The sequence below is a fragment of the Stegodyphus dumicola genome, chromosome 10, assembly GCF_044657685.1.
Source record: "Stegodyphus dumicola isolate Sdum_Otavi_A_Nest chromosome 10, ASM4465768v1".
NCBI lineage: Eukaryota > Metazoa > Arthropoda > Arachnida > Araneae > Eresidae > Stegodyphus > Stegodyphus dumicola.
The window spans coordinates 5,231,796-5,250,050 of record NC_140777.1 but is presented as its reverse complement, the minus strand read 5'-3'; the positions used below and the strand labels follow the sequence as shown (position 1 = coordinate 5,250,050).

The 18,255-nt window shown below is 31.9% G+C and overlaps 1 long non-coding RNA gene across 1 annotated transcript; it reads right to left on the bottom strand.

Annotated features, from left to right (window-relative positions):
* Positions 1 to 9,011: 9,011 nt before the first annotated feature.
* LOC146994863 (uncharacterized) lies at positions 9,012 to 15,621 on the bottom strand. The gene is made up of 4 exons (XR_015043662.1): positions 15,489 to 15,621; positions 13,741 to 13,821; positions 10,283 to 10,400; positions 9,012 to 9,405 (listed from the first exon to the last, which is right to left on the bottom strand). It is a non-coding gene; the product is annotated as an uncharacterized LOC146994863 (long non-coding RNA).
* Between the last annotated feature and the right edge of the window lie 2,634 nt (positions 15,622 to 18,255).

Below are 18,255 nucleotides of genomic sequence, written 5' to 3'. Positions count from 1 at the left end.
CGTCTCGTCCTTAATTTTTGCACACCAGTGTATTTCATTTCTTTATTTTCCCTGAATGGTTGTTCTAGTATATTTTAGCTTTTCCATGTTTCCTATTTACGTCATTTTTATGTTATATTTAATTTAAAAGTGGAAACGGAGCTTGGCACTTTTAAATGTAAAATTCTTTATAAATTAAATTTTAATCTGTTTAAAAAAATATACTGCTGCCAGACAACAAAAGCAAACAATAAAGGATTAGTTTGGTGATTAGTTTAGGATTAGCACTTGTATGTTTACTTCATTGTGCGATGCAAATAAAGTATTGTAATCGCAAAAAATTTCGTGTATCATATTTCAACAAAAATATACATTCCATCCGCTCTCTAAATCACTTGAAAGGTGCTTTCGAGTGACATCTGTATGTATGGATGGAATAAAGGACTGTTGTTTGCAAAAAGGATTACAAATTCGATTTTAAATGCACTCAGAAAAGACTTTTACTTGACTTTTGTGTGTATTTATGTATTATGTAGATGTGCACCTCCCGTTTTTGCTGGAATCGGCTGCGCCAGTTGTATGTATATATTCTCACTCTGTTACCAGGCTCGGCGAGCATACTTTTTAAATTATTATATATAGGTTAATTGTGCATTTTTTCTTTAAAAGTGATTGAATTATGTGGTTTAATGGTTGTAGAATTATCCACAGTTTAAAACTGGCGAGTTAAGCCTAACGAACCACTATTTTTTTGCATTTGAAATTCAGTAGAATATTGAATTCAGTTTTTGCACCTTCAGTATCTTTTTACCGAGTGGGATCAAAAGTAAACATTCAGTTTTACGCACCGAAAAATGTATCTTCTTGCCGCAGGTCGAATGGCTTTTTTTTTTCATAAAAACTGTAATTTTAATCGTAAAAATTGCTTTTTTACCTGTATTTGGTGTTTATTTTTAGTCCAAAGGGACTTTGACCCTAAAGGATGATTGGTTTCGTTTTGCGATTTTGTGTCTAATCACTATAAACGGTGTATCACTATTCAAATTGTTGCCACCTAATATTATCGCCCAGTATTATAGTTGAAGAAACTAATAATGAAGAATTTGCTTGAATGTATGTATTTTTCTCACAGTGTGATGAAACAAAGGTACCTAGAGCCATCGAGTTTTGAATGACGTAATTCTATTGCGAATATGAGCATCTGGAAGCCCAAATTTGAAACTTGGAATTTTTTTTATTATCGATTTCATGTTTTGCAAAACTTTAACGAATTTTTCATTAACAAACACAGGGATTTCAAAGCGAGCAATGTCAATGTTGTACAGAAAAAAAGGATTTTTATCATCAGCGTTTCAGACTGTGTATCAGAAATTCTAAAGATACGCTCAATTTAAAATTATTTGATGTTATTGCTCTTGAACTGAATTTTATGGTTTAAGTGCGAAGATCATGATATCTAATAAATAAAGTTAACACGCAAAATGTTATAAAAACTCCTCTTTGGAAATAATTTAAAATATGAAACCTTTCAGAATTTCTTTTTATTGATTTTTTTTTCCTCATTTCTATGCAGTACAAAAGAAGCTGGATAATTTACTTTGAACTGCCTGATTGTCTCTTTCTTGTGTTATTGTTCTTTGGAGTAGACTCAGGGCCCGAAAAACTTCGTCATTTGCACCCCTGGCTTCGAAAAACTTCTGAAGTTCTTCTTCACACTGAAAAAGCCATTGAGGACGTTGGGGGCGGCTCAGCTTGAAATTATTCACATTCGTGGCGTTTATCAACGCCGCTTTATTATTTTCTCCGTCTGCCACAATTTGCAGCCACAATATCCTTGGAAGCAGTTGACAACATTTGCGTCAACATACATATAATTTTCAAATTCTTCTCTGTTCATTTCCAAATTCTCCAAGACGTCTATGTCTTCTTCTTTCTTAGTGATTTGTCTCACTTGAGAAATGTCCAAGCCAGCTTTATGGAAGCAATTGGTAATGCATGTTGATGTAACGTTATTTTCCATGCATCGTTCATTAAATGTATCGCTTCGAGTACGTTTACATTAACATTTGAGGATGTTCCTATTTTTTCTCTCCTATCGAGAAGCATCAAAATCATCAGGTGCATCAAGTTTGATGTAAAACTTTTGATGATTCCTTGGTCCATAGGCTGAATAACACTTGAAGAAATCATTAAGAAAAATTGAAACCTGATCACTCTCCAAGATAAAATGAAGCCGCCGTCATGCATGCGCAGGACTTATGACTCTTCATTAACCTTCGGTTGACTTCGGAATGTTAAAGAAATTTTTCCAAGAAAGGATTAGCTGACCTGAAGAAGTGGAACTCAATAAAAGTTGTATGAATCACAAAACTATTGCTAACTATAACCGAATTTGCTCGTTAAAAGCGACCAGTGTTTTCGATTGTACCAACCAAGTATTTTCGATTTATTCCTTAAATCCGGATTCTCGTTAAATCAGGGCTCGTTATAAGCGAGTTGTACTGTATTTGTTTTCTTACAGCATATTTCAGTTCAAAAGTTTTATTTCTGAAAAAAAAAAAATTACATTTCCGTCAATGATTATGTATACTCAATATTTGGCATTTTCTGTCAATCTCGTAATTCAGTACAAAGTCCGTAATCCAGATGTCCATTATCCGGAATGATCTATAATCCGGACCTCAAAGCCACAAACTTACGCATGCGCGTTTGATGCGCGCGTCCGCTACGCATGCGCGTAAAGCTAGTAAAGTGTTTACACATGAGTTCTTCCGATAGTGATGAAAGTGACAGAGAGGTTATTATTGAAAACGAAAAAATTTCGATTGACAAGTTAGTCGGTATTCTCGACACAGCAATTACAGGATTTGAACAGTGGAACTTTGTAACTGAACAAGAAATTAGGTCTGTTTATAGAAGAGAGAATTCGAGAGAAAGTATTAGCACAAAAAACGAAGCAACTTAAACAAGTTACATTGAAAGAAATGTTTAATAAAATAAACAAATAAATATTAAGCTTTTTTTTTTTTTGTAAATTTTGATGCCCTTTAGATCATAGTTGTTCTTTATTTCATAAATTACGGTTTCATATTTTTAATTGTATAAGTTCTGCATGCCATCTTACCAGATTTAAATTGATGATCTATAATCCGGAAAAAACCCTAATCTGGAATTGCCGAAGTCCCGACGAGTCCGGATTACGGACTTTGTACTGTAATTATTTTCCTCAATCCACTGGAACAACTGTAAAGCAGTCAATATTATACAATTAAAACAATCGTCTTTGTATACTGTAAGTCTCAGCTCTGCTAAATTCTTTTAATACTTGATACTGATTCGTTTAGAAAACTTAGAACAAAGTAATTCTGCAGAACGCAATATTAAGGAAACAAATATTTCACTTTAAAATATCTAATTCCTCTTTTTGGAACTTGTATCTATGTTGTAAACGTATTCTACAAAGGCTCTCAATTTGACATATTTAAATATATATTTCCCAAGTCATATATAGTATATAGTCATTTAAATATATATTTTCCAAGTCATATATAGTAATATATATTCCAAGTCATACATAGTATATATTATCAAGTCATATATAGTATATAGTCAAGTCATATATTGTCATATCAGTCATATAAGTTTCCTAAAAGGTTTAGCCAGTGTATTTAAAAAATATTAATATTTCTTGGTTATATTCATTTTGTTTCGTTCTGATGAAATTAGAAGATGAAGGCGAAATTTATTTCTTAAAAACTTAAATTTAAATTTAATGTCACTAAGAGGATTAATGCTAATAAAAGAAATTACATCTTTATTTAAGGTTACTTGTACTACCGTAAAATTGGTTTGGCTTCTCCAATATCATCTCCAACAGCGCTCCAGGTAAAGTGTGCATTTCTATAACTAATTATCATGATAATTTTATTATTCATAAGAAAGAAAGTATTATACCTGTTGGTGAACCAGCTAGTTCATTAAAATTATTACATTTGGTTTATTTGATTATGGCAAAGCACTCGAGGGCTATCTGCCTAAGGAGAGGGATGCCTTCATGGAAGCCTTTCTAAAGGAAACTGGCTCGTATACACGTTACACATGGGAAAAATCAGGAAAACGCCCATGCAGCCAGCATGTTCTCCAGGATTCAAATCCAGAACCAAACTACCAGTGTTCAGCGATTTTACCACTATGCTGCTGGTGAGCCTAATTTAAAGTATTAGATCTACGGCAAATGCTATAATCTGTCACTTTAAAATAATCAGTCCAAAGTGGTTGCCAGCCCTCTCCATTTGCGATAGTAACGCGTGTCGTCCTAACCACACATCATTTATTTCCCCTCCTCGTTTGAGATTGAAGTTTATATTAGTCTTCATTTGCACGCTTTATGTGAAAAAGTGATGGAAAGAGTGTGAAAGTGGAGGGAAAAGAATTAGGCGGCTTTCATCATCTGCTGCAGCTGTCGTTTCCACGGTTATGAGGCAAATCCAGAGGCGGAAAATAACCTATTTTAAAGTAATAGACAGTAGTGGCGCTCGCCGTGATATTTTGCACTAAACCTAACACTTTTCGTTAGTTAATCTTAAGAAACTAGTTGATATGAGAGGGTTCGCTGTGATTTTACACCCATGCGGAATAAACTGAATTTCGAAATTGAATTTTAGAGTTATTTTTATTTAAAACGAGCAACAATTAACCTCGAATTAATGACTCGAGCAACAATTAACCTCGAATATCATGCATTTACTAACACCTGTGGATTAAGAAAATTCAAGTGTATAGGTTTTTAGTCCAAAGGGATTTGAATCCCAAAGGACTATTAGTTTCGTTTTGGCATTTTGCGTCGGACTCATAAATGTCGGTTCACTTTTCAAACTGTTGCCATAAAATGTTAGAGTCCTGCATTATATTTGAAGAAATTAAATAATGAAAATCTGCATAAATGTATGTATATTTCTCGTATTGTGATAAAACAACGGTACATAGAGTCATCGAATTTTGAATAACGTAATCCTCCAACGAATATGAGCATGTGGAAGACCAAATTTGAAATTTGAAATTTGTTTTATGATCGATTTCCTATTTCTTAAAACTTTGACGAACTTTTGATTAACAAACTCAAGGATTTCAAAGCGAGCAATGGCAACGTTGTGCAGAAAAAACATTTTTATCTCCAGCGCGTGAGTCTCTGTATCGGAAATTCTAAAGATATGCTCGTTTTAAAACTATTTTGCGATATTGCTGTTGCACTGGATCTTATGGTTTAAATGCGAGGAACATGATAGTTAATAAATAAAGGTAACACACAAAATGTTAAAAAACGTCCCTTTGGACGTAATTTAAAATCTGAAACATTTCAGTTTTTTTTTTTTTTTTTTTTTTTTAAATTTTATTGAGCTGAGAAGGACTGAAAGTGTTACAATGACTCTAGCGTCTTTTCTTATTTCATAGCTTGCATTCTTTTGATTTTTTAAGTGTAAGATTCAGAATACATATTGTGTATGATCTGATTATATCCATTGTTTAAAAGTTATATGTGAATAAATGGAATACATTCGTTGTGAATAAGGTAATTTTATAACGCTGAGTATTTCTTGTGTAGACAGTACATTCAGTGGCGTAAATAAGGGTATGCAAAGAGTGCCGTCGCATAGGGGCCCGAAGGTTTAAGGGGCCCTTGAATGTTCTGCTGAACTACATTCACATGATTAAACTTTAAAAAATGCGCATTCTTTTATAAATAATATGATCAAGGGCAAGGTGCCCCCATAAAAGTTGAATTCAATATTTATGTCATACCAAAATGTCGGGTATCATATTTCAACGGAAATATCCATTTTGACCGTTCTCAAATCCATTTCTACGGTTTGCTTTCGTGACATCTGTACGTACGGACAGAATAAAGGGCTCTTCCTTTAAAAAAGGATTATAAAATGCGCTTAAAACGGATTCAAAAGGGATTTTTCATGACATTTGTACGTTCGCGTATATGTGCATACGTATGTGTACAGTGAGACAGAGATATATATCTCGCATAACTCTAACTTGTATATGGAGTGCTATAATAGCTAGTTGTGCACTTCACTTTTTATTGCAATTGGCAGAATATATATCCACCCCCTTACCAGTCTTAAAAGTACTGTAAATTTAATAAGGGGCCCAAAAATGTTTTCGCATAGGGGCCCAAGAGTTCTAGTTACGCCACTGAGTACATTTAAGAGTGAGCAGTTATTAAAGGTGAAATTTAACACTAAATGTATACGAATGCAAATTAGTAAAATTCACTTTGAATAAAATTCTGCATTGGCTATTATTATAGAACATCTTTTTCATATAGACTGTCATAAAAAGTGCTGACTTCTATTTACATAATTGGTGTAAATATTTTTTCTCATACGCATAGTTTTATGTAAAGATTGCATTTGGGCTCAGATGTTTATCATAGATTTCTTTCTTCATCTTATTTGCCACTTATTAAGTAATATTTTACATCGATATTTTATTATTATAGAACATCTTTTTCATATAGACTTTTATTTACATATAATTGGTGTAAATATTTTTTCTCAACGCATAGTTTTAGGTAGAAATTGCATTTGGGCTCAAATGTTTATCATAGATTTCTTTCTTCATCTTATTTACCGCTTACTAAGTAATATTTCACATCGATACTTTTGCGAAGTATCCAACATGTGTTTGTATTTATTTCAACCAGGTAGTGAAATCTTCATAATTTCCTATATTTGATCTAACTTCGCAATGAAATGTTTCAGAAGCAATCGACGATGCTTTAATTATTTTATTTTGTACAGAAAATTGCGTGGCAAAGTATTTTCAACTATCTTGCTTAAATCTTAAAGCACGCAAAAGATCATGGGACATGACAGAAATATTGCTGGATAAGCATCCACAGATCGCAATAACAGATCGCAATAAACTATTTCCTCGATCAAATGACTTGTGTGCATTGATTGCAAACAGGAAACAACAGCAACGTTTCTGTACGCTTAAATTAACGTAACATCTTTTTCGTGTAGACTACAATAAAAAGTGCTGAGCTTCTAATAACATATATAATTGGCGTAAATATTTTTCTCATATGCATAGTGTTATGTGTTATGTAAAGATAGCGTTTCGGCTCAGATGTTTATCACATATTTATTTCTTCCTCTTATTTACCACTTATTACACTCTAAATTCGAAAGAGTCCTATCCGATTCTAAAGGAGTGATATCCCACCTCCCTCTAATGCCAAAATGGCACCAACCTCGAAGGAGCGATATTTCACTCTAGTAAAAAGCGGTCCCTTTTCACACAAAAACAGGAGTGACCCTTTCTTCGTTCGCTCTTCTTCGATAGTCAGATATCGCCCGATATTCGGGTGAAACCACACACATTACAAGGAGTTATAATAATAGTCTGCTCACTCCTTGATGGTGCGATTTTTATATAATTATTTTATAGGCAAACTGAAAATTGGTATTTGCTATGTAAACTTTATAGCTGATGTATTGTTTTAGATATCTGGTTAAAATATTATCTCTTGAAAAAAATATTTTACACTACTTTTTAACATGCTATTGTGATTTTAATTATCTGATATATACATCTGTTTTAGATTTGCTACCTATGTACTTACTTAAACATTTATTGGCGATGAGATTTCTTTCGAGATCTAACGAAATATACATATAAAAAAAATTACATCCATATTAAAATATTGGAAATTCGGTGTAGTTAACATTCTGAAATACTTAACACTATCACTTTCTCACAGTTTCTGTAAAATATATTTTATTTTACAGAAACATGGCTTTTGCCTTTATGTGTAGTAAGCAATAAAAATAAGAACGTCAATGCAACTTATATATAAAAACTGGAATAGCAAGATATTCGCAATGAAAAACTTAACTTTTGAATAAAAAATAAGGTTTTTCAGGTACTTAAAACTTTGAATAAATATTTCAGATATTTTCAAAATTTGATTTGAGAAATCAAAAAATTCTTAGTTTCATAAAAGAAATTTTAAAAAAAATCATTTTAGATGAATCATATATATATATATATATATATATAGTGATATACATTCTAAATTTTGTATACATATTTTAATTTAAAAAAGCAAATTATGCTTATTCACAAGATTTGGGCACGTAATCATGTAAATTGTAAGCTAAATTTTCCATTAAATAATCATTCTAGTTGGAAAAGTAATTTATTAAAAATAGTTCTTGATAAATTTTATAATGAAAATTTGAATGTGTTAGAACAGCTGATCATATATATATATGTGTCAGTAAACCTGTATCATAATCTGATAGATTTAACTTCTTAAAATGCTACTTATAAGTGACTATATTAATACAATTTGTGAATTGATGTTACTAGTAGTTTGTCTACTTGAGCATAATATGCATAAAAAATCGAATAATAAATTTTAATATACATTGAAGTAAGAAACAAATGCGAATTTAATTTCCCTTACATGAAAACTATTCAGCTTTATTTTTAATGTATGAGATTCAGAAAATAAGTAACCATAAAATACTCTCATGCTATTGTTTTTAGCTTCATATATTGCACAAAATATTGCAAAAGAAATGTTTCTATTTCTTATTACATAATTATGAAGAGCTTAAAATTAATTATTACCCCAAATTATGAATAAAGTCTAAAATCTTCAGTTAGCTTGTTACGCTTTCTATTTTTGAAAAGTTATATGCATACAAATTCCTATACATTAATCATTACAGGTGAATAAATGCTTACATATACTTTTAGACTATAACTTATTTTTATATATGCTAATTCCAAGTCTCATTTGGGAAAAATAAAGTAAATTTTAAAATGAAATAATATGGATTATAGCTCACATGTGTAAGCTAAAAATTCATTTTTCATAATTCTGCTGAAATTTATTATGTATTTCATTTATTGATTAAATCCGAATAGGAATCATTACCATAACTACAGAATTATAATAATTTCAATGAACAAAGTATTTTAAATATAAGTGAAAACAAGCATTGCATGAAAAACTCTTTATTAGGAAATATATGTACATATATATACATATATAAAAATGGAAAATATGACACTAAAATGACATTAAAAATATGAAATGTAATGCATGTACAAAATGCAATAAATTCAGACTCGAACATGTATTTAAAGAGTCCACACAAGCTCTAGGAGTGCTGACATTATACAAAAGGCTTGCCACAAAATTATAAAAATTTGTTGATGTATGTGCATATTGAAGCTAAATACAAAATTAGTTTTAAATAGAATGTCAAATGCCTTCATGGCATGATTTGGGCATGCTTTTAAGTGATTTACTGCTTTAATATAGAATGAACTTGTAATGCACACTATAATGGGCTGTTTATTCTGAGCTGGTCCAAGAGATTCCATGTCTTCCATTCCCTGAAAATAAATTTCTTTATTAAGAATACATCCATTACCTATCTATTAGGAGAAGTCAAATACCAATGAGCCATACTAGAAAGTTTATCTTTCCAATTAAAAAATATCGCCAGAAAATTTTTCTTCTTTCAAAAATAAGTAATTCCTAGTAATTTTATTCACATAGAGGTCTTTTGCTTTTAGTTTCTGTAAAAATGCAGTATAAATACATATAGGAATATGTAAATGTTATATTGATGCAAATATAAAATAGGATAGTCTATCTGTGCGTTGCTTCTTAATGAAAAATGTAATAAAAATAATGTACATAAAAATGTAAAAAGAACAAACTATATGGAGAATTAGTCTGTCTTTTCCTTATGAAAACAAGTATCATCCCTTCATAATAAACTATTGTTGTTCATAATAAACTATTGTTATTGTAAAGATGTTTGTTCTTGATTTCATGATCGCTATAGTCTGGCTGGAAGTGTATCTTTTGAATTTCACCTTGAAGCAATTTTTCCATCACTTTACAAGTTAAAAAAAAAAAAAAAAAATCTATGTTCACTGTATATACATGCATATATATGATTAGTGTCATGCTTTAGATTTAGATCATATAAAGGCATCACACATATTACAAACCATCTTACTCTCTCGAAATATTTGCTAGTATGTAGGTGACATTCAAATCAATGCAATTCCAATTCTACAGAAATTAGCTAAATGACCATGCATCATCTGTGGGTACAATAGTCGAAAGCAGCCTGAGAAGATGAATTTTAGCCACATGAGGCCAAATACATTCACTGCTGTAAAATGGCTCATTTTAATATAATCTGCCCTCTTAAAATGAAAGTTAGTGCAAAGCATATCAAAATTCCTCAATACTTACATTTAGCAAATATTAGAAGTGCAGAATTTGGATTTTTTTTTTTTTTTTTTTTTTTTTTTTTTTTTTTTTTTTCTTTCAAATAACAACCTGATGCTAAAATACTTGCTTTGCCTTTACCCTACAAAAATAAAAATAAAAGTATATATAAAAGACATATACTGGATAAAAATTGCATGTGAAATGTAATAATTAATTGAAACTATATAAATATCACACATGAACCTTTCAAGATAGAATATGTAGCAAATTTCAAAGTATATGCAGCTCAGCTCACTTACATATAGTATCAATAGCTTATTTACATATACATACACTGCAAACTAAAAATATTATCCTATGAAAAGAATTTTATAGCTAAGCATATGAAATTATTTTTTATGCATAGACTTATGCCAAATATTTACTCATTAATAATGAATAAAACCTTTTTCCCTCTTTCTTTCCAATAATTTTAGCTGAGCAAAAGTTCTGTGAGCAAAACTAATGCTTTTAGGTCATCTATCTATCTATCTATCTATATATATATATATATACACGTTTATTACATAATGACTACAAAACTATCATTAAAAAGGCCTTTGGCACTAGAGGCACATGCATTTACCGCTTATCTTTAAGAGCCAGAAGGAAAAAACTATAAGCCATTTAAGAATAAAGACCAATGTGAGTAATAGATGCAAAATTACTTTACTCTAGGTAATTAAAAAGTAAACAAAGAAAAGTTTTAAAGTATTCTATCATTTATAATCCTAATTAAATTCTATCATCTATAATCCTAGTTGAATTTTTAAAGATTTTTACCACTGAAATCAGCAATACTTGGTACCAGAAGATCAGGGCGTTTTGTTTCCACATATTTCAAAATTCTTGGGACGTAAAAAGATGAAAACTTTTTTAAATGTCTATCATTAGAAATTGTTTCAGTTTCTATACAATTTCTTACATGGCAATCTATACAATTTCTTACATTCAATTGTTTTTATGACTGAAACATACTGAAATGTTTCTTTTACAATTTTGGTTTCAAATTGACCTGTTTTTGTATTCAGAGCTTGATCCAATCTACTGCCAAGCATAATTTCGACAGCTTCGATAAAATTCTGACAGCTTTTCAAAGCCTTTATTTGTCCTTTAGTTGCTGACATGCCATCAAAAATCTGCCTAATGGGAAGAATGCCTCCGTGGAGGTCTTTCTAAGGCAAACTGGTTCGTATACACGTTACACATGGAGAAAACCACAAAAAAGTCCATGCAGCCAGCTTCTTCATGCGATTCAAACTCTGGACCGAACTACCAGTGCTCAGCGACTTTGCCGCTGGTGGGTAATATTCAGGGGATGTGCATTAATGTTCGGAGAAAAAGCATGATATTAAGCATTTGTAAGTAAACAGCCTGTTAAACATGGTATTTAGGGCATATAAATTAAAATGAGCGCAGGGGCGTAGCTAGAGGAGGGCAAGGGGCATCTGTCCCCGGGCGCAGGATCCAAAGGGCGCCAAACTGATGTTACGGCATTTTAGAATTAAATGTTTTCTATCCTTGGGAAGTAGTAGGGGGCGCGAAATCTTCAGTTGTCCCTGGGCGCTGAAAACCCTAGGTACGATTCTGAATGAGCAGCAAGAAATATAATATTAAGCATACGTAAGTAAAATTTACATAAAGTAAATATTAGTTACTGAAATCAATTTGGCCTTCCCCCATTTTCTCAAAATTGTTCCAAAAACTGTTCCGTTAAGAAAATTTTCGGCAACATATTATCTTAGAAGGAAACATTCTTTAAACGCAATTTAATAGTTCTTTGACTGTATCTCAACCATTATGCTTAATTTCATGCCGAGACAAGTACTCGAGTATGCAGTTTTGTAAATTTTCTTTGCAAACACTTTAAAATCACTTTTAGAAAACATAGCACGGAAATCAGACAAAATAATAATAAATTGAGAAAAAATGACACATGCAAATAAATTTTGAACAGCAGCGAAAGAAAGCGAGGAGGCCGCAAGAGAATTCTACCAGCTTTGTGCTTTTGCAGCGTTTACATTTACTGGATTCTTTGCGGTAGTGTTTTCGAAGGCAGGTGGAAGGATGGTAACTTTGAACTTCTGCAGTTCATAAAATTTCAGAATGCAGTTCCAAATACTGATATACATCTGTAAATTTTTTTCATGACTGTTGCGAGAAGAATTTTGCAAAGTACAAATGGATTAAAAAACACCTAAGACTGAGAAATTGTACCATACTGTCTACAAATCAGCTGATAGAATAGTAAATCAAACTTTTAGAATACTATTAATGATTTTGTGTATAAGGAAAACAAACAAAATAGTACTTTACGGTATTAGAATTAATGTTTTATTTCAAAACTAAACCCAGATATTTTGTTTTTATGTATATCATTTTGACATTTTATAGACTTTTTATTGTGCACTGAGTGAGGCAGCAAGAACTCTGGCTACACCTCTAACAGTGTTCACATAACTTAGTTATTGAAAATGTAAACAAGCTGTGTTACCTGAGTCTTTAAATCCTATCTAAACCAGGAAATGAATTCATATGAGTTTATTAAAATCAGGTTACTTACATTTCTTTCCTACTTTAAAGGACTGTGGATAAGAAAAGGTTTATAAGACTTGTTTGATACAACAATAGCTTTTGCTAATGTAAACAATTATATTATTTTGAACATTACTTCATCAGATCCTCACTCATTTTAATATCACTAGGAGAAGATATAATAACTAATTGAAATGAAAAGGCAATAATCTTGAAAAGTAATAAGTAAATGTCATTAGTTTAACTTTCTAACTATTGAGTTGATGTATATGAATTAATCTATGAATCATTTTAGAATTATCGTTTAAATTAGTATATATTTCGACAATTTTGAAAGTATGCCTGACAAGTTTTCTTAGAAGGGGGAAATAAATAAATAAAAATAACCCGTCGAATTAGGTTTTCTCCCGCAATAGAAGGGAGGGGAAGCTGTTTTTTAATTGTGCATTCTATTATCTGTTAATAAAATAAGTTAATTTTTTTAAATATGATAGGCGCTGCCACAAATATAAGGCAATATTGCTTAATTTTCATATTATAAAATAAAAATGCATCAAACATTTAGGTTTTATGGCTTACATATAAAAAGTCGTTTTGTTTCAGTTGAAATAAAAATGTTTAGATATAAACGAATTTTACTATTTAATTAAGTCTGAAAAAAACATGCCTTACATTTTTTAGAAATAAATACTGTTTTTTTTTAATTTTCTTATTTGCATTAAAAGAAATAAACATTTGGTGTACATATTATATATTGGCATATACGTATATTTGTCAGTAAATACATATTTAGCATAAAATAAATACATGTATATAGCATATAAAGTCAACTGAATATCTGGAATTTTCAAAAATCCGGACTAGGTATAGTTTTTAATTTAAAACAGAGTAGAAAATAAAATTACCTTTTAGGACATTAACAGCATCTTCGGGAACTTCTTGCAGTTATAAAAATCTGATAATTTTGAACTATTATGTAACGCCTCCTGAAAAAAGTATTTTATTGTGCTACAGTTTAAAAAAAAGACAAGGGGCAGATAAATTTGACAATTTGCTGTGGCACAAGTATTAGGAATATAGAACCTATGTAGAATGGGACAAGGTACAAAAATTTTATGCTTGGTCTTTGATTGAAAATGAATTCTCATTAAATAGTTATCTGCATGAATTACCTGGAATATTTAATAATACAATAGTTTTTCAGTTTGTCATCAGAAAATCAAAACTTATTATTTTTTTTAAATAGCTGGGTTTTCTTTTAGTCCAAAGGGGCAATTCTCCCAGAAGGACTGTTAATTTCGTTTTGGCATTTTGCATATATTTTGCATTTTGCATATTCCCGATATGTTTCATTTCAAAGGACTGTTAATTTCGTTTTGGCATTTTGCATATATTTTGCATTTTGCATATTCCCGATATGTTTCATTTCAAATTGCTGCCACCAAACATTATATTAAAAGAAATTAAATAATGAAGAATCTGCATGAATGTATGTATGTTTCTCGCATTATAATAAAACAACGGTACCTAGAGCCAACAAAATTTGAATAAGGTAATCTTCCATAGAATATGGGCATGTGGAAGCCCTAATTTGAATTTGAAATTGGTTTTATTATTTGCTTTATTATTTAATATTTTGTAATACTTCAACGAATTTTTTATTAACAAAGTAAACGATTTCAAAGCGAGCAATGGCAAGACTGTACGAGTAAAATATATATATATATATATATATATATCTCCAGCTCGCGAGACTCTGTATTGGAAATTCTAAAGATATGTTCATTTTAAAATTATTTTGCGATATTGCTGTTGAATGTTTTTATGGTTTAAGTGCGAAGAACGTGATATTTAATAAATAAAGGTAACACACAAAATGTTAAAAAAATGCCCCTTTGGACGTAATTTAAAATCTGAAGCTTTCAGTCTTTTTTAAAGAATGCAAGATTTTTTTTAAATCGTAAACGGAAAGCCGTCTTAGCAGCTTTATTGGTCTCCCGGACTTTTGAATGTTCAAGAGGCCTTAGTTACACCTACACTCTCGAGAATAACAACATATTTGCAAAAATATAAGTTTTAGAATGCTGATATGACCCAAGTAGTGGAATATTTTGGAAAAATTCAGCTTTGCAACAGTAAGTGAATTTTATTGTCGCAAACTATAAGCAGAATTTATAAAAAATGAAAGTTAAAAATCTATTAAAAACTACTAGAAGCTGAAAACGATATGAGTTCAATAGGAAATTCAGTAAAGTATACGGTTTTTATTTCTTCCAATACTACCAAATAATTTACACACTTGTGTTATAAAAAAAATCAAAACTTTAGTATGCATTTTTTTTTTCCACCGCTGTTCTTCCTATTTGAAATAGGAATGCATGCAAAACTAAATTTAAATAATTAAATTCGATAGCTTTGTGTAAATTGTTCAAAAATAAAAATAATGTTAAGAATTATTTACAAAAAGTACCATCCATACGTACAGCTTTCATTGTGTTAGCAGTACATAATAAATAAAACTACGTTACAGCATTACACTCTTAAAGCAAATTTACAGACACCTAAAAAAAAAGAGCAAACTAACTATAATTTATAATAATTAAGATATTTATATTAAGAAATAATTGTATATATATTTTAAAAGCGAACTTACTTTTGGCAAAGGAGCTGTATCCATTGTTACGACTGTCCTCGCTTGAAATGGCGCTTAGCCAAAGAACAAACTTGTTTGGTCAGTCTGGGTGGACGATGACAAGACAGGGGGTCGTCCTGCTCCTTCAATTCACTCCCTTCCCCAAGGTTATTATTGCAAGTGGGAAACATGTTCTGCTACCAAGACAGTAAATTTGCGTTGTTTGACACGCAACGGAGCGAAAACTGCTGTCACCCTCCAAATCCCACTCTGCGAGATTTAGAGTGTATGTATAAAAAACACTAAAATTTCCTATTGTAAGGATAAACCCTTTGTATATGTGATTACGGCAAAACCCCTAGGGCTATATGCATAAGGGAAGGAATGGTTTCGTGGAAAACATTTTAAGGGAAACTGGCTGGTAAATACGTTACACATGAGGGAAACCACGGAAACGCCCAATGCGACCTGGCCGTACGCGGGAGTCGAACCTCGAAGCAAACTACCAACGAGTGACTTTACCGCTCGGCCGGTGATGGGCAGATAAGTATAAACTGAAACGAGTCAAGTCCAAGATGAAGCCGAAGGTAGTTTGAGAATATAAAAACTTGTTGTTGTTACTTATTCTCACTTGTCTGATAGTAACACCAGCCCAAGCCCAAAAATTCCTCGTGGCAAAGTTGGTTGGTTGGTTGATTTTTTAAATGGCACAAAACCTCGAGGGTTATTATGCGCCAGACAAATGGTAAGTAAAATTCAAGATGCATAAACACACTGTATCGAGTGAATTGATGAAATGAACCTGAAATGCTGATGAAGGCATGGAGAAATGACTTTAAAATGTCCAGGCAGAAATGACTGAAAAATGCTGTAGCATCAGGTAGAGCAGGATAAAATGTAGTTCAAATCATATGGTAAAAGGAGATGTCTTTTAAAAAACTTATGAGGTTGATGTGAGGTTTCTTCCAATGAGATCTGTTAAGTTAACATTCGTAGAGTTGAAATAAAATTCACGTTTCTGACTAAAAGCAGGACAGCAGGTTAAAATGGGATTGACTAAAACGGGAACGTTGCAAGTGCCACAAATAGGCTCATTATCTCCTTTCAAGAGGTACTGATATGTCAGTCTGCAATGACCAATTCGTAAGCGAGTGAGTAGTACATCCTCCTTTCGATTCCCTGTACTCCAAATTGGGTTTTAGCTGCCTTAAATTGTTCAGAGTTGGGCATTCGCAGAATTCTTACCACCTGAACAAGAACTTTGTTCTAATGTAATTCCGTATGCCTGTAAAAGGGACATCTTTTTCTGAGGTAATATCAGCAGATTTTGCTGCAATATTGGCGAGTACATTGCCTTTGATGCCAGCGTCTCCAGGCACCCAGCAGTATGCAATATAATAACCTGCGTTTCTCAAACGGAGGTGTGGCTTTAAAATTTCTAAGACCTTTGTATTTATTGATTCAAGAGCACTCAGAGAATCAGAGTAGATGATGCATTTTCTGCTATTCTGCCTAGAGATAAAGATCCATGTGGCAAGGAGCGTAAGATACGTACACTGCAATAACAAAGCATTATTGACATTCCACACTACTTTCCTGTCTTTGGCATCAACCTTGAGTACCTTACACTTGCGAATCCGATTTAGCTGAGTTCCACCCACAATTTTGATGAAGTGCAAACCCCCAGGGGGGAATGGAGGGTCTCCTACCCATTTCCACTTCCACCAAACCACACTAGGAAGCTCCACGAGCTCGTGTGCACACGATAGTTTTTGGCTCACCGTATACTTCGAGTTCCACCATACCGCACTACACATTTGCAAACATCCATGCCTTCTTCGGGATTCGAACCCGGGGCCTTCGTCACCGCAGTCAGCCACGCTAACCACTATACCGGTTTTGGCAGCGTATAGAACTTATCTCATTCATATTAAAAATTTCTTTTCCAGGTGTGTATAGAACTGCTTTCGTTCACATTGAAATATTTTTATATTTTCTCTTTTTCAGGCGTAGAACTCTTTGGATGCAGCCCGCTGTTGGAAACTCGGCAATCAGTTAATATGAAGTATTATGTCTGAAGATCCAGGAAAATATCTTTTTTGTACGTATTTTTGTTTCGATCTTCACTTTCTTTTAAAGTGTCATGATTTTATGTTACAAAAGTTCAGAGAAATGCTAATATAAATATTTCGTACTCTTCGGTTATCAGCACCAGATTTAGAAATGTATGAAATGAATATATGCATGTATGTATGGATGTATGTGTTGGTATATGCATATGTATATGTGTGTACCTATGTATGAGTATGTGTACGTTATACATGCATACATACGGACATTTCCGAATCCGGTTGCGACAACAGAAGAGTATCAAGTACTTTTACTACGAATTAAAAGAAAATGGTGAGACAATTTTTTTTAACTTTCATTTTTCCTCTTTATTTATTAGCGTTACATTATTTTATACCGTTTTATTAATGAGCACTTTTGAATGTTAAATTTTGAAATAGGCTAATTATATTTAACAAAGCAACATTTTATAATTTAGAGCAAAGTTTTTAATTTATGGTTTTCGACTGAATCGAGTTTTTAAATATCACGAAAGTTATTTACTGTATTAAGCATTATTGACAGGCCCATCAGCGGCCATGTGTAACGTTAAAAACGGGCCAGTTCCTCTTAGAATGTCCTCCATGAAAGCATCGCTCCCTTTCGTATAGTGCCTTAGTGCGGAGCAGGTAAATTATAACAAAGCATTATTTTCCACACTGCTTTTCTTACTAGCGTT